The 26,251-nt window shown below is 33.6% G+C and overlaps 1 protein-coding gene across 30 annotated transcripts in view; it reads left to right on the top strand.

The window, feature by feature from the left end:
- Positions 1–26,251, top strand: part of ZBTB20 (zinc finger and BTB domain containing 20) — an 812,433-nt gene that overhangs the window by 62,000 nt on the left and 724,182 nt on the right. For 22 of the 30 annotated variants that reach the window (XR_005202621.1, XR_005202622.1, XM_037743869.1 and 19 more), the window contains one exon: positions 22,736–22,781. The exons of 6 other annotated variants lie outside the window; for them this stretch is intronic. The gene's annotated coding sequence lies outside the window, so the exon portion shown is untranslated. Of the gene's footprint in view, positions 1–17,155; positions 22,782–26,251 lie in introns of those variants that run through there. 2 more of the 30 variants (XM_037743861.1, XM_037743854.1) reach the window with 2 other exon arrangements.

Below are 26,251 nucleotides of genomic sequence, written 5' to 3'. Positions count from 1 at the left end.
AAAACAACTCTTCTAGAAGTCTGAATGGATTCAGCTTTTGTTTCGCATAATGGCTTTCTGAAACCATTTTTGTTTAGTAATTTTGACCAACACATTCCACCTATTCCCTATCTCACTTGCTTTTCTGCTTTCTAAATGTTGAATGAATGTAATTGTTAAATATAAAAATAATTGTGTTCTTATAACACATTCAAAATATACCTATGGATATGAAGATGTGCTAGGCCTATAAACAATACTTTCACTCATATCACCTTAGCCTAAAAATATATGACTAAAAAACATTTTAAGAAACTATTTTCCTGGTATGTTGAAAGAAACCTTATGTTGTGGTACAAAAAGCATTTTCTGGGGAATCAGGAGGTATTAATCAATACCAAAATGGATTTAAAGTTAAATCTGGAGGTCTGTTTTTTTGTTCTGACTTTGTGACTTTGAGTACATCTTGATCTCTCAGTTTCCTTCCTGTAAAATAAGGGGAAAAGCTTTTTGAAATATTATTTCATCTAAAATATTGTGTGATTTCAAGTAGCTATGTATATAGATAATCTTGCTTGTATTTTCTACCTGTAAGTCACAAATAAATGGAGAAAAATTAGGGTTGGTAATAAGGGAAAAATAAAGGACATTTATGTGGCTTAACAGAGCACAGGCACTTTAATTTTGTGATGACTTAACTTAAATAGATGTCATAATATGTTATTGAGTCCGTTTAATAATTGAATGAATGCCATAAACCAAAAATTGTTGTTTGTCAGGCAAACTGACTTAATTGCCTATGGGTGATTTGGTAAAAAGACTGTTTTTTAATGGAATGAAGTGCAACATGATTACTATGGCTCCACTCCTCTCCATTGGCCACTAGATGGAGAGGCGATCCGTGTCCACTGCCTTGCCAATAGCAAGCAGTTCACTTCTGACTTCCTAATGGCAAAGCTGCACTCTTTGCCTTTGGACATTTCTGTGAATACACACATGACATTTTCTAGAAGTCATCAGAGAGTATGTCCTATTTCTACATAGGCATGATGTGATATTCATGAAGTGCAAAATATTCCTCTTTAGGCCAGTGTTAATGTTCGTAGACCAGAAGAAGGCCAGTATTACAACTCTGGTGTTAGTTGTCACAATAGGGTCTTTTTTGCCTCTTTCAAATTTGTCCATTTAGAAAGGGCCCTGAAATGAATGTCAGCACGACAGTGCCACCTTGTGTCCCTATTGCTGTGCAAATAACTGATGCATGAGTCAGTGAAAAAAAAAAGGACAGGACGTTTGCAAAAATTTGGCAAATTGTTTCAGGCTCTGATTTCGTAGTAGCTGTACCAAAATTCTATAATATGTTTTAGTCTTTGAAAATTCTTAATATCCAAGGAAAAGTTAGGATGTGTGCACTTTACTACTTTTCTCCTACCAGGGTATATAAAAAATTCTTTAACAATTCTTGGCATAAACAGGGATGTATTTAATTTAGAATTGGAAATGGAGAAGACAGGGATTGTCAGAGATACTCATCTAAGCTCAATCATTTCAGACATTGAGGTGCTCCTACTTTCACATCCCCACAGCAATTTTTATATGCATACCTTGGCAATATCACTTTTCACATTGTATTGCCATTGCCATTGTTTGTAGGCACATCTTCCAACTAAACCTTTAGCTTCTCAAGGATAGCATCTGTTTTATTCATACTCCAGAACTTTCTGTTGGCATTCAGCACAGAGCTATGCAAATATTTGAGGTCTAAACAAATGATTATGTCTAGCTGGTTTATAATATTCTCATTTGTTTTATATATATATATGTATATATATATGTTTTATATATATGTATATATATATGTTTTATATATATATGTATATATATATATGTTATATATATATGTATATATGTTTTATATATGTATATATGTGTTTTATATATATATGTGTATATATATGTTTTATATATATATATATAAAATACACACCCATTTCTGTGTCTAAAATAAGTTTAGAGCATTTTTACTTTGGAAAAACACCTTCTGATACCATATCCTGCCTAAACATCCCTTTATAAATTACCTTCTTCCTTTCTTAGTAAAAATGACCATTTTCTCTTTTTGATTTTGAAAACAAGACATAACTATTCACAAGTGTGTATTGTAACTGACTCTGGTGTTAAGATAATTTTTAATTCCAGCTTCACAACAAATTTGCTATTATTTGGGGTAACATAATTTAAGTTTTTTAGGTCTACTTCCTATGTGTAAAATGAGTGGACTGGACTAGTTGATTTGACAGGATTTTTGTAGGGATGGACAAATGTTAGAATTTTTCTAGCTGTATATTTAGTTTCACTTTTTAAAGTACCATCATAGCTGAAAATTAAATTGCTAGCCTTTGAAAGTCCTATTTGATATTTCATGTTTTAGAAGAGAAAACTGAGGCAAAGGGCTTATAGGGGATTGAATTGCAAATAGTCAGGGTAAATAGTATTTTAATGGATGAGTATTACAATTTTTTATTTGTTTTTTGCTTTTTTGTTCATTTGTTTTTGGTTGATTGAGCTCCACTCTCCTTCTATTCTTTAACCATATAATAAATAAAGTATAATAAACTTATATAGTAAGATGAACCCAGAGCTGGTAGAGGACTAGGGCCTACTTGCAGTTTAGAGACTCTCAGGCTATTTTGACTTTGATTCACAACACTTAAAAATGAATCCTAAGTTTTAAATTTCACACAATCTCACATGAAATTTACATCTAGAGGTTTCAGTCCACATATCACTATAAACACCAGCAAACTTTTATGACTGGGCAAGTTGCATAAACTTTTTAAAAGTTTTCTTATTGGGAGAAATGTGATAATATATGTTACCCTTTCTATATACCTCACAAGGTTATTGTAAGGATTAAGTTAATATATATGAAATTTCTTTATAAGTAGTAAAGCAGTATACAAATATTATTTATTGTCATTACTGCTCTAATTAAAGAAGGAATGGATAATAAAAACTAAGTCAAAACAAAACACACAAATTTAAGAAACAGTGAAACTCATGGCATTTCTTAGGTGCAATACTTTTCTGTGCTGGTAGACCCTCTTGAGGTGATTTAAAATGTTATCTCTATTTCCTGTTTTGATTTTGAAACCTGTAATAATAAACTCTAAAACTAATATTTTCTTTAGATAATATTTTTACGCATCGCTCATAATTTTTGACAGTAATGTTTACTTTAAAACAGAGGGAAAAATGTTTAAATAACCAAATATGAAAATATTCTTTTCAATATTATCTTACCATAGTCAAGTCCAGTGGTTCTCAAACTTTAGTTTACATAAGACATTCTTCGGATCCTGGTCAAAATTCAAATTTCTGAGCTCCATTATTAATGGGTATGGAATGGAACTCAGGCATCCTGAGTTGTAGCTGGCCCACATACTTTAGAAAACTTGACTTTAGTTGATGATTATGTGTCATAATCACCCAAGGGCTTTTATAATACACAGGTTCCTATGTTCACTCCCACATATCTAAAGTTGGAGTGTCTAGACTGGTATTTGGGCAACCATATTTTGCAAAAGCTACCCCCAAAGATCCTAATAATATTGCAAGGTTTGAGAATCATTGCTTTTGTTTCTAGGGTATATTGTTAAAACATATTTACTGTCACACCTGAATTTATCCTCATCTCTCACATTATTCCTTAACTAAACATAATCTTACTTTATGTAGGAGGCCAGAGTTGATACTGCTACTTAAGAAAAGCTTAGGCTTGAAAACCAATTACAACTCTTGTCCTGAAATGTCAAAATTAAAGAAACAAGATATTACTAAGCACCTTTCACACAAAGTGTTTAATTTAATCTTTGCATACAACAACTTTGTTACATACACTGGTTTTCTGCCTATGTTTCAGATGAAAGAACTGAAGCTTACAGAAAAAATTGCCAAATTCACACAGCTGCTAAGAGTCAAAGCCAAGATTTAGTCTCTGTTCTTTCTATTATATCCTATTATATTTTTTTCTCATTCAGTAAAATTTTACCAGGTTCCCATTGTGTTAAATGATAGTGTCTAACTTAGAGTGCCACGTTAGCCACTGACACGCTATCGTAATTGTTGCTTAGACCATGTAAATTGAATTTTGAAAAAAATTTTCTATTAAAAAAATGATTTTTAGCTGGATCTAGAATTCAAGTCTTCTCAGTGGTCAGAAGGGGTCTAAAGTGTAGTGATAATCATAATTAATGAATTGTTAAGGAACTTTGCCTATGGGATCTCTTTTAACCGCTATGCCTTTGCTATGAAGTATTTCTTAAACCTATTTAAAGATAAGAAAAAAAGATTTAGAATGGTTAAGTGGTTTGCCCAGGATTGCGGATCTAGTAAGTGGCAGAACTGGGATTGAACTCTGGTTCATTCTAATTTTCACAACAAAGTTAACCAGTAGTATATACAGTTTCTGACTCTGCTTTGCAGTTGCTCTTCAGAATCAGGCTGTTCCTCCATTTGTTGAACCAGTAAATACTAATTAAACTTTGTGGGATTTAAGTTTGTTTTTTTTGTAGGGAACAAAACATTTTGCCTCTCTTAATCAGTCCAGTAATTTCTTAAATCTTGTAAAGTTGGGAATTAATAATGCATAATCCTCTAGGAAAATAAGTTGAAGTGAATAATTTTTTGTTTATATTTTTATCTGAGATTTAAAACTTTTGGATGGGACAGATTATTTGAAGGAAAATTCCAGTTTTACCTATTATGGCTCACTGTGAAACACAACAATTTGATGGCATAGCCATTGTTACTATTCTTAAAATAATTGGCTTGCATTTAAAATCCAATGAAAGTGTTAACAGCAGTAATGCCTCAGTGCTTCATAAAATCTAAAAACGGATTCCTGAGTATTTCTAATGTTTTTGTTTGAAAAAACAATGCCTCATTGTATGAAGTGACAGCAAATGTATACAATATGTATACAAACTTTTATAATGTCTCACTTTTTCCGTACGGCTGGCTAAAAATGTAATACTTATATATTTTTATACATTTAATAATAGGCAAATTATTAATATGCAATAAAATGCAGTAAGGGCTCTGAAATATATCCTTTAGGTGTGAAAATAATTATGATTTTATAAATGTATATATGTACACACTTTTGGGATATTCTTAATACCTATCTATGTATCAAAAGGTACATTTTTTAAGAAAAACCCACAAAATCACTAACCAGCGATGTAGTCTTGTCTTCAACAGACTTTCAAGTTTATTGGAAATTTGCAGTTATATTTCAATTTTCTTCTCTACAAGTGGTCTTTTCTCAAATGGCATTCTTTTAGAATACTATCAGAGAAGAGAGACGAATAAAAACCCAAAGTGAAGAACTTTACCTATACTCCTTTTTCAGATGTAGAAATTAAACCACTATTTTGCAGAAAGTCCCATTTAACAGCAGAGTATGAATTGGAAAATTTGGTCAGTGATTTATTTAGGCTCCACAGGGAAAGTCCTGTAGGGTGTTTTTTGAATATCCTAAATTTATTTTGATTTGAGACCAGCTTAAAGGCCGTGTGTCTATCTTAAAACAGTTCTCCATTTTCCTTAGAAAAATTCCAGTGGAACTACTTGTGGGAGGTAGTATCCCAACAATGAACCTTTTGGGGCCAAATAAGCACTTTAACACAACTTACTCCATCCCTTTCCTTAAACTAAAGTCTGTCTTGCCCACTGGGCATGTTTAACTTTGACTGCTAATTTTATTTCCCTGCAGAGGCAAAGGAGACAGGAAAAAGGAGAGAAAATAACTGATGGCATGTGGGTGAGCTTTTGGCCAGGAAATAATTTTTAAAAGATCCTAGCCAATATAGGGATGCAGGAAGCAATTAGTACCTGAAACTGTATTACCCTTGCATCACTAAAAGTAGAAGATTAAAAGTAGAAGCCAACTGACGTTAAATAACTTGCCTACAATTACACAGCAGTTTTCAGTGCTGGCGTTAGTACTGGGAACTAGGTTATTCATTTCTCCAGTGAGGAAATTGGACAATCCACTTCCTTTGTTGATAAAGATGCTCCTCTAATATTCCTACTTAGCATTTTTTTCCTCCTCTTTTTTGGCTACTGCCTTTTAACATCTAAAAAATTATTCTGCTGATAATCTCAGGTGTAAAGGCTAGTTATTAAATATATATAGATTGTCAAAACCATTTACAATTAGTTGAGCTATAAGGACAGCGTCCATCATGTTAAGCCTTTTGGCTTTTGTCATGTTAAGCCTTTTGGATCATGTCAGTAATGAACATAGAGCTGGAAAAAAGAAATGTTATTGAATAAATAGTTCTGAGCTCATGGCAGAATGCTAAACATGAAAAATGTGATGGACACCTATTTAAAGATAGACTATTTTTATGTTTAGCTCCTAATTGCAGTTTATCTGAGATATTTGAAATGAACATAAGCTAAATTTCAATGTCTTTTTCTCCTAAATTGATATCATTAGATGAATTTAGGCTGGAAAGGAGGACCATGGTAGAAATATGAATCAGAATTTTGGACTTCAATAAAGTTTATAACTGCCCCAGATAGCCTCTGTGCTTGAACGATAGGGGAGAGTTGCTATTTGGCCCTAGTATCACCCTAAGTTGTGAGTATGTATTGGAACAAATTCTTACTGATATGATAAATATTTGACTTAAAAATTACTGAAAACTTTTTAATGTGGTATCTGTTGAGTATTACCATTTACTCCTTAGTGTGCTTAGTAAGGTTCTAGATATCAAACAAGTTCTACTAGAATGTGAGTTTTACTTGGTTACCAGCAGCTAACTAACTGAATATGCAACAGAACTTAGAAGTGATGCCATCACATCAGACATAGTACACACACAGACCAGAGGACTATCAGGTCCTCCAAATTTTGATTTGGAAGTATGTGAATTATTCAGAGATCTGAAACTCCAATGAAAATCAGGTAGATGTCCTTCATATTGACACACCCATAGCTTGTATTCAATTCTAAGAATTGTAGTTTGAACCAATAGAAGCCAGAAGCAGCTACACACATTTGATTTACTGTGTCCTGTCTACTTGCAAATAGCAGCTACTTTCATTTTAGCATTGGCTGACAAGGCTGTTTGGCTGTTTTTTGTTTATTTATTTTTTTAATATATATTATTAAGAGCCAATAGCAGCAGCACATGCAAACTAATTGTTAGGATATAAAGCTTTGTTGGAGATGGAACATAGGTTTCTAGTAATACTCTTAAATTCACTCCAATTGGCACAAAATAAATATGGTTCTCTAAGAAATATAGAAGGCTTAAACTAGAAATGACTGAGAAATACCATTTTCATAAGCATTTAGCTATTTCCCACCCCCAAAAAAGCAGTTTTTACTTTATCTTCATAAGCCTTTAAGGTGAAAGATGAATGACAGCAACAAAATGACTGTGACCTAAAAGTGTAAAATTGTAGTTAGTTTAGATAATCCTGGGGACAAATGTAATCCAGGATTTTTATCAGTGAGATAAAAGGGGAAAGAAATGCTGTGCTTTCATTATACCGCAAATAAAATGCTTAATTAAAATGCCCTACCAAAGTAAACAACTTATTTCTAAATTACTGCTGAAGAAATTAAAAAAAATACAAAGTCTATTTTTGTAAATTTTTCTTATATTTAGGTGCTTTTAAAAATTGTTTTTATGAACTCCTAAATTTAAGTATGAGGGAGATGGGATTAGATTAGATTAATTGCCATGTAAATTCTCAGCTTCATGTTTGTAGGCCTTTTTCTGAACCAAAACAAAAAGACCGTAAAAAATTTCTAGTGTGGAAATCATATTTTATGTGGTGAAACAAAAACTCAAAAGAAATTTCCTGATATAATAAGCTGAGAGTGATTACCAAAGAAACAAAAGTTTCTTATCACTTGGCTTAAGGCAAATGTGGCATATTAAGCTTAAAATGAATTTCTTTTCCTGAATGCACAGAACTCTTATTAATATCTTGGAAATTATGCCCAGATAAGATGTTCTGGTTACATTTGAAAAAGCATCCATTGGGGTATAGGGACTATTTCATGTCTATGGACATTTTAATGTTTAGCCACAAATTAGTTTTTGCTCTTTTACCTCTTACTTAGGTTTAACTTTAGATGAAATGACTTGTGTTTACCTTAAAAGAGGTCTTTTACTGAGAGTTAGGTTCCCTGGTGGCCTGAAAGAGTTAATGGTTTCCAAGAGTGTCCAACTTACTTCCAGGGAGTAGTGTGTGCATGTGAGAGAGTCTGGCTCCAGGATATTTGTTCACATCCCAAAACCAATTTGGCACAACTTAAAATGTCTGCTAGGCAGAGGATTCAGTGTTGTTAGGCCACGCAATTAGTGCTTTATTTCATGAGCACCAAATTCACCCAATAGTGTTTTGATTTAAAGAAGAGCTTGAAATTCACAATAACGGGTTTCATTTATCAGAGCCATATGGGACTCAGGATCTTTGGATATATTTGTAAGGCTTTCACAAAGAAGACTCCGTAGACATCTCAGATTTCACCGATTGGAGGGCAATCTGGATATCTTTTTTGAAAATGACGAACTATCGTTTTCACATGTAGTCTTCAATTTCGGTATTCCTTGAGAAGCTTGAAAAACAAAACAAAACAAAACAAAAACAACAAAACAAAACAATAAAGAGTTAAGTAAGTCTCAGCTTATTAGCTTTTACTGGGAAATAAAGACCATGATTCTTAGATCTGGTTCAAATGCCTAGTGAATCATTGATGTTGAAATTTGGCCACCTAATCTTTGCAGTTTGTAATGGTGCATTTATGAAAGAGAATGTGGGTTCTAAGTGTCAACTTATTTGTGCACTTTTTGCTAGTTACATCTTGGTCATATGTCAGCGGATTGTTAGGATGCTGTCTGCAGCATAGCTAATTGATTAACATGATGATACTTTTTATATTTACTCAAGATTATTACTTTAGTCGCTCCTCATTTTCTATAATTTTCTGATCATTAGGGATCTATCTTAATTCAGTGTGTTCTTGAAAATGTTAATATAAAACAATCTTTTAAAAAACAAATTTCATATTTTTTCACTTATGTGTTTATTTTGATATTTAAAAAAACCTGTTAGACCTACATTTGGCAATTGTTGTTAATGCTCTAATTTTTGGTTCCCAGATTTTGTTTAGTGGTCTATAAATGGCCTATAAACAAATATTTCAGTTTTTACTAATTAAAAATCAATGTATTTTTTAAGTATAGAGTGCTATTGTGTTATGACAGGCAACCACTAATTCTATTAGGTTTTCGAATTTTTATTTTCTTAGTTCCCTAGGCTTTTTTTTTTTTTTAAGGGCACTCTTCATGCAGTGTGGTAAGCCTGCTTAATTCAGAATATTCACAAATAGTAAATAGCACTGTGATTGTTGACCTATACAAAGTCTATGTAAACATCATAAGGATAATGATTTTAATTTGTAAATTGTTATGGTAAACTGGAAATTACTTGAAATAACTCTTGCTCGTTTTAAAATACCATTTTATTGCATGTAGCATTATTTTACTATTCTTTAGTTTATTAAAAAAAACTTTTACTACTTTATTAGCTAATAGTGCTTATATTAGCAGGTTTTAGGTTTCACAGAGAATATCCACTAAACTTTGTTCAGTTATGAGCATGTTGAATAATACTAAATTAAAACAAAATACAGTATATTCTTGGTTATCATTTAAACTTTATATTAATACCAATGTCACCTATTTTAATACTATTTCATTACAGTTTAGAAACCCTCTTTCTGCTCCCTACCATTTCTTCTCCAATATATATCCTACTCTACAGAGAGAGCGCTTAGAATTTTGTCATGTAGCTAGCCCATCTCTGTGAAGCATACCTATATTCCTACAGGTCATTGACTCTTATGCTATTGGCCAGTGAGCTTGCTAGACAATGGTAGAAAATTGGAATTATAGCATGAGCTCTAATTATAGCTTCACTGCTTAAATCAGCTTGAACATTAATTGTGCTGGCTGGCTGAATATATTGTATTCTTCCTATATTTCATTCATAGCCAAATGTTCCAAAATAATGTAATCAAGCACAATACTTTTATGTTTAAGTTTTATTACTCTCCTTTGTTTACAAACATAGGTGTAGTAGTCCAATGAGGTTAAGTGTTCTCACTGAAAATTTTATTATGGAATACAGACTATTTTTTGGCTGATTCTTGGTGTTTTCCATAAGGAATTCTGAAGTATTTTCTTTGTAAAACAATAAAGTTTGATGGCAACAAAGAAATTAAAGATGGCAGAAAGACTCAGGATAGAATATGTGGATATAGAGATAATGGGATCTAATAGGACTTTGGATTTCCAAACTCTAGGCTGTGAGGAGAAGATAGGCACATGTGTTGAAAAAGAAAATGTGGATGTGATGATCAATAGTTATTCTTTAATAATATTCCTAATGAAGGACAGATGATGAGGCAAAGAAGGACACAAATTGGTGGAGTATATTTGTGAATGATAAAATAGTTGGATGCTGAGAAAAGGAGATTGTGAAGCAAAGAGATAAGAATTATATGTGTGGCTATAAATGCCTAGGTTTTTGCATTTACAATGAGTTTCCGTTGTAGGTGTTAATGGCTCCTGTGTATGTTGTTCTTAGTGTAAGTAGAATTCAGAAAGCATTGAGTGTCCGTTGTAGGTGTTAATGGCTCCTGTGTATGTTGTTCTTAGTGTAAGTAGAATTCAGAAGGCATTTAGTTTGAGCAGGAATATTTATTTGCTTGTGCGGATAGACCTGTTTGACTTTGAAATGTAGTGTGCTATTACCCTATGGTCAAAGTTTATAGTGTTTTTATTTAAATTATAATATGAGTATATTTAAGAGGAGCAGAAAAGTATATGTTTGTACATGTATGTGCATGTACATACATGTTAGGAAGGACATTTTCGTTTCTGTATATTTCTCCTGTGTTAGCTGCTTTTTGCTTGCCAGCTTTCTTTTGTCTCTATCATTTTATCACTGAACCCATCTGTGTAGAAAATAGAATGCTTGGTTTTATCATTTTAAATTATTTTGCATTTTTTGTTTTCCTAACTTGTTTTCTCCTTAACAATTCTGGCTCAAGTATAAGACATTTTAGTTTTCACATTCAAGAGGTGTTTCTGCTTTCTTTCCCGTCCGTTTGTCCATATGTTTACTGGTTTCTGATAGGCTGTGCAGTGAGACAGCAGTTTACTATCTGTGTGTGTGTGTGTGTGTGTGAAATTAGCTAATTGGTGTTAGCAGAAATATTTTCACATGTTTTATAAGCAAAGTGCAGCAAGGTATATAAATGTAGATATGATCCAGACACACGCACACTCACTACTGTCACTGCTCATACATAGGCGCTCAGAAGTAATTAATGTTAATAAGATTTTAATGTGCTTGTGAGATCATAATGAGGAGAAATGAATGCTCTGATTAGGAAAAGGTAACTGTGTGTGTGTTTTGGCTTAGAACAAGATTTCAATTTTTATAAACCGCAATTTTAGAACTTGTTTGTGATTGCATCAATTGGTTTTTATTTTCAAATTAGAGGTCTGTTTAGCCATTTGAATGATTAACCAAATAAATGGGTGAAACCCTGATCATAAGGAATAGTGCAGGTTTTCATTTGCAAGGCAATGTTAGTATACAGCAAGACTGTGATGTCTTTTGCCAATGTGCCATTTTAATGTTGTTTTTTAAAAGAAGCTTTTCCAGAAGCCACTTGTGAATATAGTACTTATTTTTATAAATGTAGATGCTATCTATATGTTCCAGAGACACCAGTCAAACACTGTAACTATTGTGTCTGAGATACATTTCTGCCGGTCAGTGATGGTGTATTCAGTTAAAGAATCTATATCATGCTTCTCAAAATGTTTATTTGGAAATGTAGCATTACCAATATTGTTATCCCTAAATATAATCTTTACAAATTTTAGAAACTTGCTATATTTTATGGTGAAGTCAAACATTTCAAGGTAAGTAAAGATCTGTCTCATAATAGACTCGAAGGCAAAGCTATATTATAGACTGGCTTAAATCCAGCTGGACACCAGGGGTCCTTCTCTACAACAAATTTTCTGAAAATATTGTTTACAGAGATTTGGCATATATTTGCATTATTATTATTTTTAATTATAGTATAAATCTAAATATCTATTAAGGGCCCTTGCCCTCTAGCACATAGAAATTGCTTATGCATTTTTTAATATAAATGGTAGATTGAGATATTCAAGGATTGTAATCCCGGTTAAAAAGTAAGCATCATTGTACTGAAATGCAAGGAAAAGTCTTAGATATGAATTGGATATAGAAGAGTGTCATTTATTTCCAACCAAACCCTACAGATGTGTCTTTTAGGCTCTTCTGGGTTTTGGTTATATTACTATGGTCTTTCTGCTGGGGTTTAAAAATGATGATGAAGAAAGAGGAAATGTTACAGTTGGTTCTACTCCACAATTTTGAGATTTATGTGATTCCAGGGGTGTTTTAGGTATTGCTTTACATAGAATCCAGAGAATGATGATTATTTGATAAAAAGAAGTATATGCCTTTAATATGTCATTGTTTAGTTGACTTTCTTGCATATTATCACATTGAAGCATAATTAGAAACAATTTTCGCAGTTTCAGTTTGTAATGGAATTCATCAGTGTTTCTTCTAGTACTTGCATGGTATCCTACAGTTTTTCTATACAATCAGATGTATTTTTATATTTTTCTATTCTGTGCCATTGACCTGTCTATGCATGTGACATTATCACATTATTTTAATTATAGAAGCTTTATAATGTGTTTTTTTTTCCATTTATTTATTTTATTGCATTTTAGGTTTTGGGATACATGTGAAGAACATGCAAGATTGTTGCATAGGTACACATGTGGCAGTGTGATTTGCTGCCTTCCTCCCCATCACCTACATCTGGCATCTCTCCCCTTGCTATCTCTCCCCAACTCCCCACCCCCCACCGTCCCTCCCCTATTTCCCCCCAACTGACTTTTATATCTAAAATGTTAGCTTCCCTCCCTACTCCTACCATTACTCTTTTTCAGTGTTTTCCGGCTTTTCTTGCTTCCTTTTTATTCTAAGTGAACTTTTTAATCAACTAGCAGATCTTGAGGAAAATTTAAAACCCTGATGCATTTTTATTGAAATTGTAAGGAATTTATGAATGAACATCACAACAATTAACGTTCTTATGAGGATGAATCTTCTTATCCAAGAATCTGTTTTTTATTTTTATTTGCTCAATAACTGTTGTGTCTTGCTAAAATGTTCTATAATTTTCCTTTTGGCTTTAGGTTTAAACATATTAAGTCGACCGTTTGGTATGATAGTCACTTATTTATTTACTATCTTTCTTATATACTTCCTATACTAAACAGGGTCTTTTCGTCTGTTTTCTAACTGGCTTTTGTTTCTGTATAGGAAGGCTGTTGATTTTTGTATGTTAACTTTACAGTCTCCTACTTTGCAAAATTTTCTTATTGTTTGTGGTAGCCCAAGGTAGATTTGAGTTCCTGTTCTAGTACAATGTTTGATCTTTATAAGACCATGGACAGCTTATTCTGAGTGTCTTCGTCACTTTGGGCTGCTATAACCTCACAGTTCTGGTGGCTGGAAGTCCAAGATCAGAGTGCCAGCATGGTTGGGCTCTGGTGAAGACCCTCTTCTGGGCTGCAGACTGCTAACTCTTCATTGTGTTTCTGGTAGAAAGACAGCAAGCTAGCTCTCAGGGATCTCTTTTATAAGAGCATGAATCCCATTCATGAGGGTTTTATCCTCATGACTTTATGTAATCCCAGTTACCTCTCAAAAGCCCCATCTGCTGTTAGCATTATATTGGGGTAGGGTTTCAACGTATAAATTTGAGCACAAACATTCAGTTCATAACTCTGAGCTATTTTCCTCATCTGTAAAATGCAGATAAGAAAGCCAAACTAGAATGATGGAGGGTAAATAAGATAATATAGTAAACACCTAGTATTTTCCCCAACACATAGTAGGCACTCTATGACTAGTATCCATTAATAATGTAATGTATTGTAATGTAAATTAGATATGTCCCTTGAGCAATTATTTTTAAAGTATGGATAATATGTAATTGAATTATTGAAGGTTTTGCATATCAGAGTTTTATGAAGAATACAGTGAATTAAATTAATGAACAAAACTTAAACTTCATAATAAACATTTGTGATTTGTCTCTAAGTGCAGGGCGCAGTGGCTCCCACCTGTAATCCCAGCACTTTGGGAGGCCGAGGGGGCGTGGATCACTTGAGGTCAGGAGTTCGAAACCAGCCTGGGCTGGCCAAAATGGTGAAACCCCATCTCTACTAAAAATACAAAAATTAGCTGGGTGTGGTGGCTGGTGCCTGCAATCCTGGCTACTTGGGAGGCTGAGGCAGGAGAATCTCTTGAACCCAGGAGGAAGAGGTTTCAGTGAGCTGAGATCGCTCCACTGTGCTCCAGCCTAGGTGACACAGGCAGACTCCCATTAAAAAAAAAAAAAAAGACTCAAAGGACTGAAGATTAATTCTGAGATTATGGTATTTTGTAGCTATTTGCATGTATTTCCATTACTTCTATCTTAATTGTGATTATTGCATGTAATACTCGTTAACTCTGGCGAGGTGTTTGAGAAAATGTTAGTTGTTTTTATTCCTACTATTTTGTTATTACCATTGCTGGTTTCTTCATTGCCAACTCCCGAAACCACCATATTCTCTCTGTCTCTCTCTCACTCTCCATGTATATACATATATATACACACACACAGACACACACACACATATATTCTTACACACACAAATATATTCTTAATGTTGTTCTATACTTAGACTAAAATATGTGAAATACGTGTCCTAATGGTCATTAAAATAAATATAAAATAATCATCTATAATTTTCCAATATTGAAATTAGCTAAGAGTGAAGATCTTATCAGTGAAATGTATGAAAACTTCAGTTACTTATGGATAAAATTTCTGAGGAGTTGTGAGAATGAAGAATAATTTGTCATAAAGAATTTTAGGCCCATTTTATATATAGTTTAGGGTTTACCAGAGTTCTGACTTAGTGTGATTATTCCTCCATAGCTTTATATTGCTCTTTTATTCATTCATTCATATCAAAAACAACATAGAATATCTCTTAGTAATAACCCATTGTTCTAGATAGTGTGAGATATACAAATAACAAGATTGTAGTTATATGAATTGCCTCTATATTTAAGAAGTCTATTAGATGATTCAGATAGGGAAGCAATGAGGCTATATGCATGGACTTTGGAGCTGGATTTTATGTTCTGAATTCCTGCTTTGAAACTCACTAGTTATTTCACTTTAGGCAAGTTATTTAGCCTGTCTGTGTTTCAGGTTCCTTATCTACAAATTGAGGCTAAAAATAGTATCTGTTATATAGGTTTGTCTTAAGGATTAAATGATTTGCTACATTTGCAGCATTTAGAGAAATACCATAGTATGTTCTTTTCAAGATACCAATTTTAATTCTTTTTGATAAATACCTAAAAGATGGAATGCTGAATTGTGTAACACTTCTATTTTTAATTTTTTGAAGAAACTCAAACTGTCTTCAATAGTGGCTTTACCATTTTGCATTTCTACCAACAGTGTACAAGGGTTCAGATTTTTCTGCATCCTCACCAACACTTGTCTTTTGTTTTATTAATAACTGTCCTGACAGGTGTGAGGTGATACCTCATTGTGATTATAATTAGAATTACTCTGATGATGATAAGAGATCTTAAATATTTTTAAATATATCTCTTGGCTATTTGTATGTCTACTTTAAAGAAATCTTTATTCAAGTCTCTCTTAATCTGAGCTGCTCTAAGAAAATACTGGGTAATTTATGAACAACAAAAATTTATTACTTATAATTCTGGAGGTTGGAAAGTCCAAGGTCAAGGCACTGGCAGTTTCTAAATATGGATGAGGGCCTATTCTTCATAGATGATGCCTTCTGAGCCCACACATTGTGGAAGGACAAACAGCTCATCATCTCTTTTTAAGATGACTAGTTCCATTCATGAATGATCTGTCTTCATAATTTAATCACCTCCTAAAGCTCTGCTTCTTAATACTATCACATTACAATTAAGCTTCAATATATGAATTTGGGGGAGGAGTAATATTTAGACATTAGCAAATTCCGTAGCCCATTATTAAAAGTTGGGTTATTAGTTTCTTTGCTTTTTGCTCTTAAATTATAGGAGTTCTTTATATATTTTGGATAGTAACCCTTATCAGATATATCAGGGGTTCCCAACCCCCTACCTCCAGGCTGCAGACCAATAATGGTCCCTCGAATGTTAGGAACTGGACTGCCCAACAGAAGCTGGTGTCCAGCCAGTGGGCATTACCGCCTGAGCTCTGCATCCTGCCAGATCGGCAGCAGAATTAGATTTCCATGGGAGTGTGAACCTTATTGTGAACTGTGCATGCAAGGGATCTAAACTGTGCACTTCTAATGAGGATCTAACTAATGCTTGAGGATCAGTTTCATCCCTAAACCATCCCCCTGTTCTTGGAAAAATGGTCCTCCACAAAACCAGTTCCTGGTGCCAAAAAGGTCGGGAATCGCTGAGATATATGGTTTGCAGATATTTTATCCTATTCCATAGGTTGCCTTTTCACTATGTTGTTTGCTGTGAAATGGTTTTAGTTTGATGTATAGCCTTACCTGTTTATTTTTATTTTTGTTGCCTGTACTTTTGATGTTACAGTTGTGAAATCATTACTATGTTGAATGTTATGAAGCTTTTCCTGTATGTTTTATTCTACAAGTTTTAGAGTTTCAGGTGTTACATTTAAGTCTTTAATCGATATATATATATATATTTTTGAGACAGAGTCTTGCTCTGTCACTCAGGCTAGAATGCAGTGATGTGATCTCAGCTTACTGCAACCTCTGTCTCCTGGGTTCAAGTGATTCTCAGCCTCCCATCTTTAATTGATTTTGAGTTTATTTTTGTGTATATTGTATGATAAATGTTCAATTTTATTATTTTGCATATAAGTATTTGTTTTTCCCAGCACCATTTGTTGACGAGACTATCCTTTTCCAATTGTGTATTCTTGGCACCTTGTCAAAAATTAGTTGACCATTTATTTGTAGATTTATTTCTTGGCTCTATATTTTGTTCCATTGGTCTATATGTCTTATCTTTATGCCAGCACCATATTGTTTTGATTATTTTTGTTTTGTAATATATTTCTAAGCAATAAAATGTGATGCCTCCATTTTTGTTTTTCTTTCCGAAGATCAATTTAGCTATTCCTGGTATTTGTGGTTCCATTTGAATCACAGAAATGTAGAATTGACTCTATAGATCACTTTGGATATGGACATTGTAGCAATACTAAAATTTTCCAATCCATGGACCACAAGATATCTTCCATCTTTAATTTCTTTTGTCAATGTTTTGTAGTTTTCAGTACATAATCTTTAATATCCTTAATTGTCTTACTAAGTATTTTATTCTTCTTGGTACTGTTTTAGATGGGATTGTTTTTTCTATTTTTTTTTTAATATCGATCCTTGTTAATATATAGAAATGCAGCTGATTTTGTATGTTGATTTTGTATCCTGCAACTCTACTGAATTCATTTATTAGGTCGAATAGCTTTTTGATGGAGTCTTTAGGGTTTCCTAGATATAACATCATAGAATCTACCTTTGTGATTTAATCACCTCCTAAAAGCTCCACTTCTTAATACTATCAATTGCAATTAAATTTCAATATATGAATTTGGGGGAGGGGTAATATTCAGAGAATTTTACTTTTTTAATAAGTAAGTTTAATATTTGGACAATTTTACTTTTACCTTTACAATTTGGATGCCTTTTTTTTCTTGCCTGATTGCCCTGGGTAAGACTTCTAGTACTATGTAGAATAGAAGTAGCAAGAGTGAACATCCTTGCTGTGTCACTGATCTTAGTGAAATAGCTTTCAGTTTTTTACCATTAAAAATTGATACGTAGGCTTTTCATGTGTGCACTTATTATGATGATGTACTTTCCTTCTATTCTACTTTGTTGTTTATCCAAAGGAATTGAAATCAGGATCTCAAAGAGATTATCACTCCCATGTTCATTGCAGCACCATTAGCAATGACCAAGATGTAGAAACAAGCTAAATGTCCTTCTATAGATGAATGGATAAGGAAAATAGTATATACACACAAGGGAATATTATTCAGTCTTTAAAAATGAGGAAATACTATAATGGGATAACATGGCTCAAACTAAGGACACTATGTAAATTGAAATGAGCCAGTCACAGACAGATGCTATATGATTTTACTTATATGAAGTATCTAAAATAATTAAATTCATAGAATCAAGGAATAGAATGACGGTGTTTGCCAAGGGCTGAAGGGAGGGGGAAATGGGAAGTTAATAATTAATGGATGCAAAGTTTCAGTTAAGCAAGATGAGTAAGTTCTAGAGATCTGCTGTACAGCATTGTACCTGTAGTCAGCAATACCGCACACTTAAAAATATTGTACACTTAAAATTTGCTATGAGGTTAGATCTCATTTTAAGTGTTCTTACCTACGTGAAATAATGTAGTAAGGCTTCAATAAATGTTATATAACATTAAAATTATTATTAAATATAGCAGGAAAGTTAATATTATGTAACAGTAAACACAAAGTAATACAATATTTAGGGGATGGTAATATTTTTACTGTGACTGGGGACAGTTGGGATCTGGGGAAGTTCACTGAATTAATGTTTAAATTTTGAAGTATTATTTCTGTAATGCAAAAGAAAAAATAAAAAGGTAGAGGTGAGTAAAAATTAAAACTCCTGGGGACTTTGCCATCAGAAAGATTCGTATCTGAGGCCCAGCTCCATTCCTCACTAGTAGTGTGGCTTTAGATAAACCAGGCTCTGTTAGGATTCTCCCTCCTTGAGTTGTGATCTGGTAACTCTCTCAAGGTAGTATGCTGCAGCAATAGTGGGAATAACCTAGTTAATTTCCTTTGCTCAGCAATTGCTGTGCTGTGCCTGTTGTGCAATGTCTATAAGTCAATATTTTATATCCTTTGTCTAGTTTTTTAGTTGTTTAAGGCAGGAGGTAAATGCTGTTTCTGTTCATCATTTTCAGAAGCAGAAAACCAACATATTTCTATTTTACTTTCCTCCTCAACGAGCTAGGACTTAACATCTAATTCTAATAGCACAGTGTAGTTAGTTACCTTTTTTGTACTCACTAAATGGCATTACAAGTTTTAGTTTACTTATTTGCTTCCCTACTAAACTGGCTTCTTTGAGAACAGGGATTGTGGAGCTCATCTTTGTCACTACTACCAACCCACTATCAAGTTTGTACTCTGGAGCCTATCAGGCAGTTAGTGACTATCTTTTAAATTTATTTAATAACTGAATTGTAGTTCTGTGCCACACAGTGAAAAACTGAATGGTATGCTAGAGATACATTTTATTCTGTAAACAATTTATGATTTTGAGGAGGTAAGGGAAATTTCTTGAGCCTTTCTTTTTAATAGAAGGTTATTCTTGAAGCATATATATGGATGAAAGAGGTAAGAGGTTGAAAATAATTAGATTATTTAAAGTTCTAGGCTATAATGGTAAAAATAAAGAATTAGCAGGATCTAGTCATTGGATGGGCATTGCTAAGAGGAAAGATGAGAAAAATGACTAACATTTTCACTAGTTATGGGCCAATTTTTTTAGAATGAAATAGTAGGGTTTTTTTTTTTTAATCTTCTTTACAACTTGAATGAAAGATTTTAGCATAAAACTTTGGGAGTGGAGTTTCATAACATAAAGAAGTAATTAATGGTAGGAATTTATGTAAATTTTTAGTTTATTTGCTAGAATTAAGTTTGAATTTAAAATATTTTATAATTCTTAGGGAAAAGTTTATTATGAGTTAAATTTTATTGTATATGGTTACTTTAAATAGATATGATAAATATCTCTTTATATGTAATTTTTCCTCATTAAAATCTATTTGTTTATAGATATACATATTTTTCTTTCCCTGTGCTTTTTGTAGTCTTTAGAATTTATTGGTAATGGACTTAGGGCTAAAAGTTAATTTTGTGCCATTGAATGGTACCCCACCTGCAGCATGACTTAGAATAAGAGTCATTTTTTCCCAAATATATTTTAATGTTGCTTTTATAGTATCAGTTTCCATTCAAATTGTTTTCTCTTTCTGAGAGAGGTTGGAAGAGCTTCTGAGTAAGTGGAAGAGATGGTAGGAGTGAAGAATAAGAAATATTGGAAAAATCATGGAAACCCTCCAATGCCAAACAAATATTTATAAAATATAGTATAATTGTAGCCATTTGAAAAGTTAAAATACTTGTAACAAGAACTTGTTTATAGTGGTTTGAAGGAGATTAATTAGAACTAACAAGTTGAATATATGATAAAGAAATATTTCTCCCAGTGAGTTATTTTCATGTAATCTTTTGAAGAAGCAATGCTTTTCTTAAACTGTGATCTAACCTGAAATAAGTGACACAGTGTTTGAACAGTAACAGCAAATATTTGTGATACTGTGTTCCAATTCTCATTTCAGTTTCTTAAATGAACTATTTGTTACTCTTGTTATAGAAAATGGCACAGACAATGACTGACATTTATTGAGTCACCCTGTGTGCTCATAACTAAACTGTGAGGTAAATATTATCTTACTGTTCTTTACAACAATCTCATAAGACAGATAACTATTTTCATTTGGCCAATGAGGAATCTAAGGCTAAAGGACATTAAATAACTTCCACAAAGTCACACATCTAGTTATGCAGAGTTCATCTGAGTCAGTGATATAATTGGTAGAAATGATTGCTAAGTCTATTGTGTATACCATTAAGGGCAATGAAAGGAGCCTCCCACATTTATCCTGTAAACAAAAGAAAGTGAGCTTTTTGGAACAGTAGTGGGGAATGGCCAGGGAGGGAGAGCCAGTGTTCTTTTTAGACTGCTAGGAATGAGTGAACTTCAATCAGAGAAGGCCAATGCCCCAGTGCAGCATTTTCTTTCAAAATTTTAGGTGCTACTTTTGATACTCTTTAGACACAGATATGCAAGGCAGCTTAAGAGCTAGATTATGCCTTGCTGTGACCAACTGAGGGGCCAAGAGCAATGGCAGCTGTAGGGCAGGTTCTTATGACTCTTGATTTTATTTGGAGCACCTCCTGTGGGCAAACTGTTACTTGACACAGCTATTTGAGATCCTTAGAGCCCATGAGACCTGATGCCATGCGGTGAGCGTCCCATCAGTTTCATCACTGAGACCTCAAAGTCTGTGATCTTAACCAGCATGCTACTTTGTATAACAAACATATTTATTGTTCTTTGTGTCTACATCAATTACAGAAAAACCCAACACCTATTCCTGCATACAGTTTTAAACTCTGGAGTGATATTGAGTTCCAACCCAGAGGAAAAAATAAACAATTATATAATATGACCTCTTATTATAAATGGGAAACCCTCAAAAATGTATAACCAATTAGAAATTATTCAAGTTTCTTTTAATCGCAAGAGTGTTTTAACGTGGATGAATTGCAGAGATTTAAAAAAAAAAAAAAAAAAAAAACCTGACTTTCTCAAGTTCTGCTATAAAGAAGTCTAGTTTATTGCCTTAGTTTCAAAAGAATAGTTTTCTGAGTATTTCAAAATGTCCGGCTGGCTGCCCCTTCCATTCTCTTTGGAAGCTTCTTTGTCATCCTCATGGCACATCCCTCTGGCATGCATGACCAGCTGCAAGCTAAACCCTGTGGAATAAGAATTCTTTCATCTCTTTGTGTGATGTGTTTCATTTTCAGAGTTTGGATGATCCTCTTCGGCAGCAGCAGCAGGCATTGTTAGTTTCAATAGGCGGCCTGGATGCACAAGAACAGTCATCATAGAGAGACAGGCTCTCAGGGTCCATCCCTTCATGTCATAGTGCTGTGTTAGATCACTTTCCTCTGCTGGATTAATGGCCAGAGAAAAAGGGAAACAAACTGTCCCCAAAGGAATCCAATTAAAGTACTTGAACTTCACTGACGTCTCTCCTATTGTTTTCTTAACTTCCTAACCTATGGTTAATTATTCTGACCAGTGGAAAGAAACAGCATAAACACAGGAATTATCTTAAATTCCCTACTTTGTTTAGTTTGTAAAGGCATCAAAATTTTACTGTGCAGGATGGAATACTAATTTGGTATAGTTGAAATTTTTTTTGGCTAATCTTTCTATTTCTTCCCTACTATCCTCACCAAAGTCATGCCAAGACTTACTGTACAACACTCCTTGGCTTCTGGAATTTTATCTCTGCTCAGTCTACATTACAGCATTAGCTCATTCTGAGCCCTTTAGCTTCCTGAAATCTCCATTTGATCTCACACCCATGCCTGTGATATTCTTTCCCTGGTTAATCAAGAATTCTCTATATCTACTCTGCCATCCATGCCACTGTAAGTAGGAAAGTAATTTAGGCTTCTGAATCACAGCCTTGTCATTTGTGAAATGACCTCCCTTGACTCTGAAATTCTGTGTCCAAAATATAAACTAGGATTTCCAGTAATAATAATGTATATGTATAAGATGATTGATAGTTTGCAGAGTATTTTTATGTATTTTATTTTATATATTTCTGACTATAGTTTTGTGAGGAGAGAACCATTATTATTATCTCTTTTTTTTTCTTTTTCCAGAAAAGGATACCATAGCTCAGAGAGGTGAAGTGATTTTCCCCATCAAGTAAGTAGTAACTGCCTGAACCTCAACTTAAATTCAGAGTTTTCCCCACCAAGAGGTGATGGTTTTCTCTAGTAAGGGAGTTTCTTTCTTAAAACCTTCGTTTCTTTATTAATTAATTTTTTTTGTATGTGAGTGTATATAGTTATGCTTCGGGTAGGAGTCTTCTTATGCTGAATTGAGTTTGGGGTGGAATTTTGTGCTCTTAGTTTTTGTCAGTGAAGAAGTCTCCTATAATTTCTAATTAAAGAAAGATAAGAAGGAATGTATTACTTTTCTAGTGTAGAATTTTGGTAGCATTGTGAACCTCTCTGCCAAATTTATTTGTATTTCTTCATCATAAATCCATTCTTCCAGAAAGCTAATATACCTATTAAATGGTATTATTTATGATTAGGAAATGATAGATATACAGTAGACTCTCTCTTAGGTTATTCCTGCTTCTGGCCAACAGAATACTCTGAAAAAAATGGTTTGTTTTTGTTTATCTGTTTACCTGCTGCTATGCTTATCTAGAGTCATTTGTGTTTGTTTTCAAGTTCGTTTATGCCAATTAAATGTACAATTGTAATTTAATTATGCAAACTGATGAAATATGAGTTCCAAAATATAAAGAGTTGTTGATATATAAGATTTAAGTGAGTGCCTTGGAAAGACTTTCTGAAGGTGAATTGCTAAGACAAATTGCAGTTTAAATAGCTGTGGGCTACACAATTGTGAAAGATTGCCTTAGTTGGGGGTGAAAGAATATAAAAAGCCTGGAAGGATCCCTCAATGAGTTTGCTTTCCAAGTACCTTTAAGCTGTCACGGAATTTAAATAAACCCAAACAGGAAGTCATAGGTGATACATTGTGGTGTCGTTTAAGCAAGAAGAACAACGTGAAACTTTACGTAGCAGATCAAGAGTCAATGACAGCCATTGGTCTTACATCACAAGGTTGAATGTTGGTAAATAATCTCATGGTTTTTAAAATTATTATTATACTTTTAGTTCTGGGGTACATGTGCAGATCATGCAGGATTGTTACATAGGTATACACATGCCATGGTGGTTTGTTGCATCCATCCCCCCCATCATCTACATTAGGTATTTCTCCTAATGTTATCCCTCTCCAATTCCCCCACCCCCTGCCATACCTTCCCTAGCCCCCCACCTCCCAGCAGGCCTCGGTTATGATGTTCTCCTCCCTGTGTCCATACGTTCTTATTGTTCAACACCCACTTATGAGTGAGGACATGAGGTATTTGGTTTTCTTTTCTTGTGTCAGTTTGCTGAGAATGATGGTTTCCAGCTTCATCCATGTCCCTGCAAAGAACATGAACTCAGCCTTTTTTATGGCTGTGTAGCATTCCATGGTGTATATGTGCCACATTTTCTTGATCCAGTCTATCACTGTGGGCATTAAAACCAACCCGAGTAATTTCATGTTTTAACTTTAAATAAGCTAAATATGTTAAAATCAATTTAACCAGTTTCTTTCTGTATCTCAGTGTCATTTTGTGTAAAATGAAGATGAAAATAACTTTACCCAACAAGAATTTTATTTTTTGTATATGAGGATTAAATGAGATGTATAATACCTAGAACAATGCCTGGCACAAGTAACATACTAAAACAAGTTAGACATCATCATTATCAATGACAGACTGAGATTGTCTGTTGTACGGCTTATGTATACTTATATTACAAGTATAATATTATGGATCTTTGCTGCTAGCTTTTAGAATATTTTAGCAGCAATGCACACTAGTTCTGTTTAGGTAAGCAGGGAAATTCTGTCCATTTTCTGCCTCCACCCTACCATTTCTTTTTCAGGATTTGTGGGAAGAGTAAGTTTGACTGTAACTACCTATGTCAGTACATGCTGAGACATGAGATCATATGTGTGACACAAGTAAAAGTGCTATATGTAGTCTCAGCTGAATCCTATCAGAAAGCCTGGGATATAGAGAGTTTGTGGCATATTGGTGGAGGTGTGTGGAATGCTTAAACACTACCTGCCCATACTGAACCTAGATCTAGCCAATGTGTTTCTGATTTAAATGGGCAATCAGCTTCACACAGTTCTCTCCCAATTGAAAACAGAGAGGAAACAAAACAAAAAGAAACAAGTCTTGACAAAAAAGATTGTTAGTTAAACTAGAATAGTTGTATGGTAGTAGAACACTGGTTCTAATGCTTGGCATTGTACTGTATGCCTTCCATTCCTAAATGCTTCTGCTGACTGCTAGGTTACGTTTTCATTAATGAATCCACATTTAGAAACTGCCTTTTTTGGAGGAGAATTAGCTTTTACCTGCTTTCTTTCTGAATGCTTGCACACACAATTTTGTATAATTTCATATCCTGATTTATTCCCTAAGAATGTGCTCTTCATAGAAAAGAGACTCAAGCTTCAGAGTAGGAGATAGCATCAATACTGCTGATAGTATCATTTTTGGTTTGAATATTATAATGGTTGATCCAGTGCTGGTGGCATAAGAATGAATGCACTATCAACCTTTTTTTTCAAACAAGCAATGCAGTGCTATCTATAGTGATTTACTGGATATTTCTCTAATTTTAAAAAATAAAGTAAGTAGGTAGGAAAGTGGAGTTTGAAACATTTTCCAAAGTTTAAAAAAAAAAATTAAACGATATAATCTAAAGTTAAGTGCCCATTTGCTTTCTATAAGTATCACTACTGGTCACTTTCCAGGCCTATAATGGAATTTAGGTCTGTTTGTTCTTCAGATTATAGTGTAGCTTTACCTGTCGTGAAGCTTTTGGATAAAAGAAATACCATTGTTCTGTATCATGACTTATCATGGCATTGGAATTCCCTCAGTTCATTACTATCTATGAATATTATTCACATTTCTTCTCTGCTCTTTCTTATGCTTTTATTTCAGTCTTTACATAGTCTACCAGTTTGAACTGTCCTCAGCCTTTTGCTCTCAGATGTATCTTCTTCATATTTTTTTCTTTATTCTGCAGTGTGTCATTATTTTGTTAACATATATCCTTCTTTTTAACCTGTACTGTTTATTCCTTAGTTTGTTGATTTAAATTTCACTCATTTTGTTTCTTTAGATACACCATTCCCAATTACTTTACATGAACACAACAGTAAAACATAAAAAATAGGTAGCATCCCATAAAATCATAGCCTTTATATACCATACAATACATACTATTTATATAATGGGTTAGATATTCACACTTCTATCCAGTAGGGATCTATACATCATACTCTTTTGTTAAACCTGATATTTTTAAGGAGGTAAGATATGAGAGTGTTTCCTTTTTTACATGACATACCTGTCAGTCAACATGATATTCAGAACCCATTGTTAAGTACCTTTCTAGGCAGAGAAAAGAACCAGTTTCAGTTTGGATATGTTTGAAGTACTCTGTTCTTTTTTTTTTTTTTTTTTTTTTAGACGGAGTTTCGCTCTTGTTACCCACGCTGGAGTGCAATGGCGCGATCTC

Source organism: Cebus imitator, unplaced genomic scaffold (assembly GCF_001604975.1).
Source record: "Cebus imitator isolate Cc_AM_T3 unplaced genomic scaffold, Cebus_imitator-1.0 Scaffold157, whole genome shotgun sequence".
Taxonomy (NCBI): domain Eukaryota; kingdom Metazoa; phylum Chordata; class Mammalia; order Primates; family Cebidae; genus Cebus; species Cebus imitator.
This window is presented reverse-complemented; position numbering and strand designations above follow the sequence as displayed.